At 35.0% G+C, this 11,358-nt stretch overlaps 1 protein-coding gene across 5 annotated transcripts in view; it reads left to right on the forward strand.

Annotated features, from left to right (window-relative positions):
* The window catches only part of LOC103877537 (endogenous retrovirus group K member 8 Gag polyprotein-like), a 376,678-nt gene that overhangs the window by 116,542 nt on the left and 248,778 nt on the right, over positions 1-11,358 (forward strand). For 4 of the 5 annotated variants that reach the window (XR_002517017.2, XR_002517020.2, XR_002517019.2 and 1 more), the window contains exon 5: positions 9,886-10,079. The gene's annotated coding sequence lies outside the window, so the exon portion shown is untranslated. Of the gene's footprint in view, positions 1-9,885; positions 10,080-10,231; positions 10,573-11,358 lie in introns of those variants that run through there. The other variant, XR_002517021.2, reaches the window with a different exon arrangement.

Consider the following 11,358-nt stretch of genomic DNA (forward strand, 5'->3'; position numbering starts at 1 on the left):
TTGTAGTTTTTGCAGCTATTGTAAATAGGATGGTTTTATTCATTTATTTATTTTTCTAGAAATGAAATCAGTACATCAAAGAGATATCTGCACACCCGTTGATATTTATAACAGCCAAAATATGGAATCAACCTAAGCGTCCTTCAGTGGATGAATGAAAAAAGATAATATGGAATACTATTCAGCCTCAAAAAGAAAGAAATCCTGTCATTGGTTATGACATGGATAAACCTGGAGGACATTATGTTAAGTGAATAAAGACAGGCACAGAGAGACAAATTCTGCATGACTCCACTTGTAACTGTTGAACTCATAGAAGTAGACAGTAGAATAGAAGTTACCAGGTTTTAGGGCCGGGAAAAGGTATTGGAACGATATTGGTCAAAGTGTACAAAATTTCAGGTACATAAGAGGAGTAAGTTCAAGAGCTCCATTGCACAACATGGTGACTATACTAAATAACAATATATTGTATGTATTCTTGAAAATTGCTGACAGATTTTAAGTGTTCTCACCCCAAAAAAAGCAACTATCTGAAGTAATAAATATGATAATTAGCTTGATTTAGTCATTTCAATACATATACATATTTCAAAATATCATGCTGTGCACAAAAAAGTTGTACAACTTTATGTGTCAATTAAGATAAACAAATAAAAGCCTTTAAAAAGGAAGGAAAAATACAGAAGAAAAATTTCCAGAATTTATAAAAGTCACATTTCTTCTAATTGACAAAACATAAAAAACCTAAAGTAATTAAAATGAAAACAATACACAAAATATTTATTGCAGTACAATTTCTACACCCAAAAACAAAGAGAAGCTTTCAGATACAATGAGAAAAATCTTATTATAAATAAATCAAAACAATTATACCGGTGCAGATTCTTCAAGTGAAGAACTAAAAAATTTAATGTAAAATAACATTTTCCAGTTGCTGACAGAAAGTAATTCTTGATCTAGAATTGTATTTCCTAACTAAAATATGATTGGAGAATGGAGCAAAAAAAAATGACCCCAGATATTAGGTGTATGACTGTATAAGGCTATAGCAATACAGTCTAATTTAGGAGTAAAAATTATTATAAAATGCCTGAAATCTTGACCAAATATAGTAAAAATAAAGATCATAAGAAGATTGAAGTTTAGATGTTCATTATATTATTTTGAAGTAGAGTAACAAAATGTAACAAATTTAGACTTTGTTAACTGACCACGCTGACATTCATATGATCAAAGAAATTTTTAAAATAATAAACACAAACAAGTGTGTGTAACTTTTAAATTTATAGAATGAGAAGAAAAATTAATTATAAATCTCAACTCAATATAAGGCAGAAGGCAGGAAAAAAGAAAAATGAAAAGCAGAACAAATAAAACAAAATGACTATAAATGAATCAAAATATATCAGTAATTACAATAAGTACCAATCAGATATGGTATTTTTTATATATATATATAAAATGTATCAATAAGATTATTTAAAAGAGTTCATCAGATTAGATTTTTAAAGTCTAGTTACATGGATATTATAGCCACACTATAGCATAAAGAGAAAGGAGTATTTAAAATTAAAGAAAAATGGGGAAAAGGACACAGGCAATTTATATGGAGTGTCTATACTGATATGAGAAAAAATAAACTTTAAGGTAAAAAATACTATTGTTTGAACTAAAGAGGTTCAAATTGAAATTTAAAATTTGACTATCATAAGCAGCTACTGATTTAGGAACCAAGAATATAAGGCAAAAAACCTACCCAAATTGCAAGGCAATATATAAATCTTTCATCAATTCAGAAAATTTAACATTTTTCTTTGAATAATTGATAAACATTGTAAGAATGTAGTAGCTAATCTCAGAGACATATACTGAGTCCTATACACAACAGTTTAAGAATATTTTTTCTTCTTAAGCAAAAATTCAAATTGCTTCCAAGCATTTTTTATTCTACACTCAATGTCCTCTGAACATAATGTAATTACGATTGAATATCATTATCAGAAACATAACTAAAGATAAGACATAACCTAGAAATTAAGTTAGATACTGTTAATAATATAAAGTTAATGAGATTGTAATGGAAATTAAATAAACAATAAAATAATTTCTTCATTGCAAATTTGTGAGGAGCTGCTAAAACTGAATTTACAGTCCTTTCACAGTAAAATGCTTGTATTTGAAAAAGCCAAAATTATTGAGGTATGAATGCAAAAGCAGAAGCTAGAAAAGAAAAACAAGCAACCAAAATAAAATAGGAAAAAAAAATGGTAGATACAAAAATAAAGATACAAAAGAAGGTAATAATAAAGTTATTGATGATTATTTGAAGCTGATAAAAATAGACAAATCTTTGTTAACCATGATCAAGAGAAAAACAGATAACACATATAAATAATAATACATGAAAAAGGGACAAAATTGCAGAAACTGCTGTGATTTTTTTTAAACTCACAAAGGACTATGCTAACATTTTATGCCAGTAAATTTGGAAACTTGGATGACATCTACAATAGCTAAGAAAAAAGAAACGTCAAACTTATTTTTAAAAAGGCTTATGTGAGCCTATGAAGCTCTTAAATGTGAGACCTCAAACTATAAGAATTCTAGAAGAAAACCTAAGAAATACTATTATAGACATCAACCTTGGGAAAGAATTTATGACTAAGTTCTCAAAAGCAATTGCAACAAAAACAAAAATTGACATTGGGGGCCTAATTAAACTAAAGAGCTTTGGCAAAGCAAAATAAACTATGAGCAGAATAAACGGACAGCCTTTATAAAGATAAAGGATTATTTAAAGTAGGAAGTGAGAGAAAATATTCACTAGCTACAAATCTGACAAAGGTCTAATATCCAGAATCTATAAGGAACTCAAACAACATAACAAGCAAAAAACAAATAACTCCACTAAAAAATGGGCAAAAAACATGAACAGACACTTATCAAAAGAAGACTTACAAGCAACCAACAAATATATGAAAAAATGTTTTACATTACTAATCATGAGGAAAATGCAAATCAAAACCACCACCAGATACCCTCTTACAATGGTCAAAATGGCTATTATTAAAATGTCAACAAACAGCAGATGCTGGTGAGGCTGTGGAGAGAAGGGAATGCTTATACACTATTGGTGGGAATACAAACTCATTCAGCCCTTGTGAAAAGTAGTTCGGAGATTTTTCAAAGAATTTAGAACTACTGATACAACAGAGGCAGGAGGCAGAGAAACTCTAGGCAGACAGTGGCAGGTCCCTGACAAAGTCCCACCTTCAAGTCAAAAACCTGATACCTGTGACACAAAGTGAGACCACTTGATGGTTGCCTTTTTAAACTACCCATGTACCACCCAAACACCCATCCTGTGCCTACAAAGACCCTGGACTCAATTGGAGAGGAACGGAGAAGTGCCTGGACATTGGAGAGAAGCGACTTGACTTCAGAGGGATGGCTTGATGGCTTGACTTCAGAGAAGAGTCCCGCTGGAGAGCGCCAGACTTGTGTGGAAGATAACCTGCCCTTCCATGCCCTTTCCACTTCCTCTTCTCGCTAAGAGCCACTTTCATTGTTCAATAAAATCCTCCACATTGACCATCCTTCAATGCGTTCAGGCAACCTAATTTTTCCTGGACACTAGACAAGAGCTTGGTAGCCATGAGTGTGGATACCCCAAAAAGGCTATCACACTGGCCCTTTGCCCTCGATGGCAGAGGGCAACTGTGCCACATGACAAGGCAAAGGGCCCACTGAGCTGTTAACACTTAAGCTATCCACGGATGGCTGAGCTAAAAGAACACTGTAACATGCCTTCTGAGGTTTGGGGGTATCAGGAACCCCAAGCTGGATGCTGCCATAGGGCCGGCATGGAGTTTGCTCCTGCCGCTGCCTCAAAGTAGCCAGCTGGAACCTGTGCTGGCTCACCTACTTGATCCCTCCCTCAAGGGATTGAGTGTGGCAAATCGAGTAAATGGAGTTTGTTCTTCCGAGAGCCCAAAAGTGCTCGCTCCAGTTCCGCAGTCTTTCACCACATGCTCCCTCCCGTGAGGGTTAGACAGTGGCAGGCTGAGTAAACAAGGCACCCCTATTGCGAATCCTGCAAAGCAGTCAAGAAAATATCATGCTTCACTACTGTTTGATCCAGCAATCCAATTATTAGGCATATATTCAAAAATAAATAAATCATTTTAACAAAAAGATACATGCACTCCCATGTTCACTGCAGCCCTATTCTCCACAGCAAAGACACGGAATCAACCTAGTTGACCTTTGAGAGTGGATTAAATAAAGAACATGTGGTACATGTATACCATGGAATTCTATGCAGTCATTAAAAAGAACAAAGTCATTTATTTTGCAGCAACACACATACAACTGGAGGCCATTATCCTAGGCAAATGAATGCAGGAACAGAAAACCAAATATTGCATATTCTCACTCATAAGTGGGACCTAACATTGGGTACTCATGGACATAAAGATGGCAATGATAGAATCTGGGGACTATTAGAGGGGGTAGGGAGGGAGGGAAACAAGGTTTTCCAAGGTATTAGGTACTATGCTCAATACCTGGGTGATGGAATCATTCGTACACCAAACTTCAGCATCATGCAATATACTTACTTAACAAATCTGTACATGTACTCCTAAATCTAAAAGAAAATTTTAATTAAAAAATATGTAAAGGTTATAAATTTAAAATACATTTAATCCGTGGGAGAAAAAATAAACTATTCCAACAACGATTTCATATTATTTCACTGTTGGGTTTTAGCAAACATTTGATTAAAAGATATTTTCAATTTTATAGAGATTTCCAGAGAATAAAAAATAAAGAATATTCTCAAAATTACTTCATAATACTACAATAATCTTAATTGTAATGTAAGACAATAATAACATGATAAAAAAAATTGTAGACCAACAACACCCACTAAAAATTGACATGAAATCTTTTTTCTTTTTTCTTTTTTTTTTTTTTGAGATGGAATCTCGCTCTGTCACCAGGCTGGACTGCAGTGGCATCATCTCTTCTCACTGTAACCTCTGCCTCCCAGGTTCAAGCAATTCTCCTGCCTCAGCCTCCCGAGTAGCTGGGACTATAAGTATGCGCCACCACGCCCAGCTAATTTTTATACTTTTAGAGACGAGGTTTCACCATGTTTGCCAGGATAGTCTTGATCTCTTGACCTTGTGATCCGCCCACCTGACCTCCTAAAGTGCTATGATTACAGGTGTGAGCCACTGCACCCAGCCGACATGAAATCTTAGATAAAATATTGCCCAGCAAAATTCAGCTATGGAATAAAATTATATCAATATCTACGTGTGTGTGTGTGTGTGTGTGTGTGTGTGTGTGTGTGTGTATACAAATTTTGGCTTTTAATTAGAAATTGTATTAATGTCATTCACCAAAGTATCAGTTTAAGAAAGACAAAAATATTTGGTCATGTCAATAGATTCAGAAAAATGATTAATACTCATTTATAATTTAAATTAAAATAATTCTTAATAAATAATGCAAGAGAACATCTTTAACTTCATAAATGGAAATGACCCAATATCTCCGTAAATATAATATTGATAGATAAAAATTTTAAAGCATTTCCTTTAGATCCTTGAATCAGGCAAGGATATTGTTATCCTATCTCCAGTCAACATTGTGCTAAGAGTTCTATCCAGGGTTGTAAACATAAAAGTTCTAAGAATTGAAAATTGAAGGAATAAATTGTCATTCCACTCAGACTATATGATAACCTACTTACAAGAAAATATTCATAAATATAATCATATGTGTGATTAAGCTTTGCACTACAATTGCTTAATATGAAAATAATATTCAAAAACAATGATGGCTAAGATGTGGAGTTGCAGTTCTGTTATGGCACCATGAGCCCACTACTACCCCAACCCTCTCACTAACTGCAGCTAAAAATTCTGGACTAAATTTAAAATAAAATAAAACAATAACACCAACAACTACCTAGGACTAGGAAAATAAGTACAAGCAGATGGACTGTGAGGGAACTTTAGAACTCAAAGAAGTAATCCACATAAATTAAAATTTCCTACTCATTTTTTCTCTCCTGGCTTTGCCCTGAAAGTGAATCCCAGTCCAGAGTAACACAGTGTCCTGTCATTCTAATCTTCTGATAAAAGACTCAAGTTTCTGAAATGAAGAATGAGAAAAATGCGACCTCTGCAGGCAGAACACTTGATTTAACTGCTGAGCTGCACATGGGACAGAACCCAACCAGTGGAACAATGGCTTAGATAACTGAACTGAGATTTGAACTATCACCCAGAGTGCAAGAAATGATTTGCTGTCTAAACTTAACCAGACTGAGAAACAAAAACTTCTACATTGTACAGAGGCATATGACAAGACCCCAGATCTACACAGCATAACCTTCACAATATCCAGGGCATGATCCAAAATTATTAATCATTCAGAGAACTAGGATCTGATTTTCTAAGGCTAAGACCATCAACAAATACCAACTCCCCAAAAAGTTAGATAGAGAAACTATCAGACTATGACTTTAAACAACTATTATAACTATGCTTCCTGACATAAAATAAAACCTCATTTTTAAATGAATGAAAAACTATCTAAATAGTCGTTTATTTATTTTAAAAATGAAGTTATTCTCAAACCCTTTTCCCCCAAAACACTAGCCTCATATAATTTTAACTAGTGAGCTCTATCAAGCACTCAGAGAAGATATTACATTTTTTCAAAGCATGACAAAGACACATAAAAATTACCAAAACATATTCTTCACAAATTTAGATCAAAAAAAATTTTTAAATGTTAACATTTAATCCAATAATATATAGGACAATATATAATAAGGAATTAAGGTTTATGAAAGGCTAGTTCAACATTCAAAAATAAGTTCTGTAATGTAGCCTATCAATGAAATAAAGAAAAAAGAATTTTCATTTCAATAAGTGCATAAAAATTATTTGCAAAAGTTCAACAATTATCACTAACAAATGCAGCCAACCAGGAATTCCTCATACTGACAAAAAGCACCTGGAAAAAAACTATAGTCACAACACTATGCTTAATGATAAAGGACTGAGCTGTTTGCCTTTAAGATTGGAAATAAGTGAGAATTCCTGATTTTATCATTTACTATTAATTCCTCCCTACTTTTCGCGAAGTATGTATTTTGTAGAAGGAGTGTTTTATATATATACATATATATACACACACACACATATACACACACACACACACATACACACACACATATATCCATATATTCGTTATATGGGTTTTTTTCTTGCAAGTTTAAAGATCTCTAATTGTCCATCAAGCAAATTGTTGTATATTCATATGATATATTATATGGTATATTCATACGACATCAACTATGCAGAAACTAAAATGATTGAAACTGCATAACATGAATGAATCTTAGATATTGTTGTGAAAAAATGTGACAACAAAAAATTCTATCTCTATCAAGTTCAAAACCAGGAAAACCTAATTTCTCCTGATCAGAAATGTTATCAGTTTTTCTCTGTGTCAGAGGTGGCATGGAAATGATCAGCTGCACAGGGATGAAAGAGAACTCTACATCTTGACTAGGGTGCTGGTTATACAATTGTCTGCATTTTTAAAAGGCATTGACCTACATGTTCAATCTGTTTTAATTTCATTATATGCAGATTGTATCTCAATATAGTTGATTAAAAATTGTTTCTAAATGTTTCATTCTGGTATACAGATACACACTTTTCTGGTTCTGTCCTACATACATACGTACATACACACACACGCACATCTACACACACACACACACTTATACATACACATATATATTGTAAACTAAAGATAAAATCCTAAGTAACTGCTAACTCAGTGGACCCTTTATGGCCAAGGGGACCCCCAAAAAACCTTAAAAACCTAGTTCCCAGCCACATGGGATGAGAGGTCAGTCGGGCCTCATTATAAGCCCTCCCTTTTATGGCTTAGGGACAACTGACCAAAATTAATGTTAAAATAAAGATCATACAACCAACAGAACCAGCTCTTTTTTCCTATAAGATACAAAATAATAAACTGGACATTTTGGCAATAAGATACCAAATTATAACAGGCAAGCATTAAGTCACATATCCTCTACACTTACAGTGTAAACTATATTCTAATTGCCTCAAGGTCTTTCTTGTTCTCTAGCAGCCAAACAAACACTGGCCTTGAGATAAGCAACATTAAAACAATTTGCAGCTCCATCAGATGTTCACTAACTGACCCCCAGTCCCTGCTCCACCACCCATTACTACAGCTCTTATTGGACAAAAGACCGATCACAGTAACTTCCTTCAGATAAATAGAACGCCAACCAAGGACTGGTTCTGGCCATTTTACAGAGACTGTGCACTTGCATGCCTTTGTGGCCTAAAACGATGCTGTGACATATAGGGTGATACGTTTTGGCTCTCTGTCCCCACCCAAATCTCCTCTCAAATTGTAGTCCCACATGTTGAGGGAGGGACCTGGTTGGAGGTGATTGGATCATGGGATCAGTTTCCCCCATGCTGTTCTGGTGATAGTGAGGGAGTTCTCATGAGATCTGATGCTTCTAAAAGTGGCAGTTTTCCCTGTGATCTCTCTCTCCTGCCTCCATGTAGTATGTGCCTCGCTTCTCCTTTGCCTTCTGCCATGATTGTGAGTTTCTTAAAGTCTCCCCAGCCATGTGAAACTGTGAGTCAATTAAACCCCTTTTGTTTAGAAATTACCCAGTCTCAGGTAATATCTTTGTAGCGGTGTGAAAACAGACTAATACATAGGGCCTAATTGTAATACATAAAAATGTTAAGTCTACACCCGAAAGTAAACATGCGTTGTATGTTACATGCATGTTTGTTCAATATGCATGTGTCAGGACCACCTTCATGAATATTCATAGCTCCTCCTGTAACCTGTTGAGTATGTATGTTTAGTCAACCCGTTCTGCATAAAATTCCTATTCCAACCCTTTCTTCTTCAAAGTACCTGTTTGTGATCTTGGCTAGAGACTGTTTCCCAGCCTGCAGGATGGCCACGTTGTAGAGTATAATCCTTCAGAAGAAATAAAGTTTCTCTCTCCTTTACAAATTTGTAGATCTTGATATTTTAAGTTGTTTTGTTCTTGTTTTATATTGAGATGGGATCCCTCTGTGTTGCTTAGGCTGGAGTGCAGGGCACAATCATGTCTCACTGGAGCCTCAACCTCCCAGGCCCAAGCCATCCTCCCATCTCACCCTCCTGAGTAGCTAGGACTACAGACATGTGCAACCACACCCAGCTAATTTTTTAAATTTTTTGTAGGGATAGGGTCTCACTATGTTGCCCTGGCCTGTCTCAAATTCCTGAGCTCAAGTGACCTTCCCTTCTCAGCTTCCCAAAGTGCTGAGCTTATGGACACACCCCTACACTTACCTGATTTTTAAAAATTAGTGATATATAGTTATATAACTTTTTCTACATATACATACATATGTATAGGTAGTATATATGTATTTTCTACATATACATATATGTAGAAAAGTACTAGAAAAAGTATATCTGTGCAATAGAATGAAATTAATAATAATATGCACTTATTTTAGTATGTACAATTTGATGTTTGTGTATGTATATATATGAATACCCACACACACATATATATATGTACACATAAAACTATGGCTACAAATATAAGTAATAACTGTTTCCACTTCACCATTGTAGTAACATCATTAGTCTGTCCCAAAAGTCTGTCTTTGTTTCTTTTTTGACCTGCACTGGTTTACCTCAAGGATATCTGAAACTACTTTTTCTTCTTTCCCCCTACACATGGACAGCAAACCCTATGCTCACTGGCTCTACCTTCCGCTTTGCTTGTTTCAGGGCTGGTCCACTGGCCTCTAAATTTTTAAATGTGCAAGTTCCAGAATCACAGAAACCTTCGAAGATATTGGAAGGCTGAAGCTTTGAAGCAACGAGACTTTAGATCCTCTCTCCTCATTCCTATTTTCCTCATCATAAAAACCTTTTCAAGAAGCAGAAGAATGATGAAAGAGATGGGGCCAACACTCTCAGAGGTGGGTTGTGGCAAAACGTAAAGTAGAATTTAGATTCTATTTCTCTCAGCCCCTCTGCTCATTCCAGCTCATCTGGCTTCAATCCCAGCTTCTTGTTCTTGTTTTATTTCCCTTCTGCTGTTTCTTTCTTTGAGTTGCATTTCTGGTGCCAGGTGGGAACAACAGCTGAGCACTGTGGAGGTGGAAGATACAGAGAGCTCCATTGCAGCCACAGTGATGGATGGCATTGATAGAGAAAAATCCACAAAAGTGCTTGACTTTTCTCATGAATCTGCAGTTTCTTCTGAAAAAGTGAAATTTTATCAAGTGGTAAAGTAAGACAATTGTTTCCTCCAGCAGTGACTTTTAGATAGGTCAAAATGACACTGAATCAGACCTGGGACAAACTCCTCATTAAATTGATCTTAGTTAAATTCCAATTTCAGTTTTTCAGTCTTTAGAATAGAGATTAGTTATGTATGATTAGTACTTTTAAAAGTTGTCTACATCTCAACAATATCTGGGAGAATGTGAAAAGATCATTGATTCATTTGTCAACAAATATTTACTGCCTATTTTGTGCTAGGTACACTGCTGGGCTCTAACATTGTTAATATGTGGGCCACAGAACACTATAGCTAAATTCTAGTGTATGCTCCCCTGAGTTCTGGGAAATATTTCCTATTAGATTCACATTTCTTAAGAGGAAAATGACATACAATTATAAACTATCATTAAGTATTGTTGCTGAAGCCAGCTGAATATCTGCAAGATGACTGGCACGTGACAAGGACATCAGTGATGCATCATGGTTTCTGGGTAATGTCTCAGGGGACTTATAGATTATCATATCTAGAGATCTCTTATCAACTTAGTGGAAACATTGACAGAAGTGTGATGAAAAGTATTGCATATATTTCTTAAAATGAAGTTGTGTACAAACAACAGTGAAATCTAAATGATAAATAGTAACTCTACTTTTTTACGTGTTGACATTTCAAAAGCAACCTATTTGTTTAAACTGGTCTCATTCGAGCCTTTTAGCACATCTAATACAAGTTGAAAATATCCTAACAGCCAAAGAAACATTAATCCAAAGGGCTAATTTATCTTGTGGACAAGCCTGACCATGCTATTTGATGTACTAACAATTCTCTGTAAGGATAGTTCCACACAATATTCATCATGGCAGAAACCTGGCTACCAGAACCAATTTGCTCATTTGAATAAGATTGCAGAGCCTGAAATCATCTAGTCTGACCCATACATTTTTTTTTAATTACACAGTGGAGACCCAGAA

This window comes from Papio anubis, chromosome 12 (assembly GCF_008728515.1).
Source record: "Papio anubis isolate 15944 chromosome 12, Panubis1.0, whole genome shotgun sequence".
Taxonomy (NCBI): domain Eukaryota; kingdom Metazoa; phylum Chordata; class Mammalia; order Primates; family Cercopithecidae; genus Papio; species Papio anubis.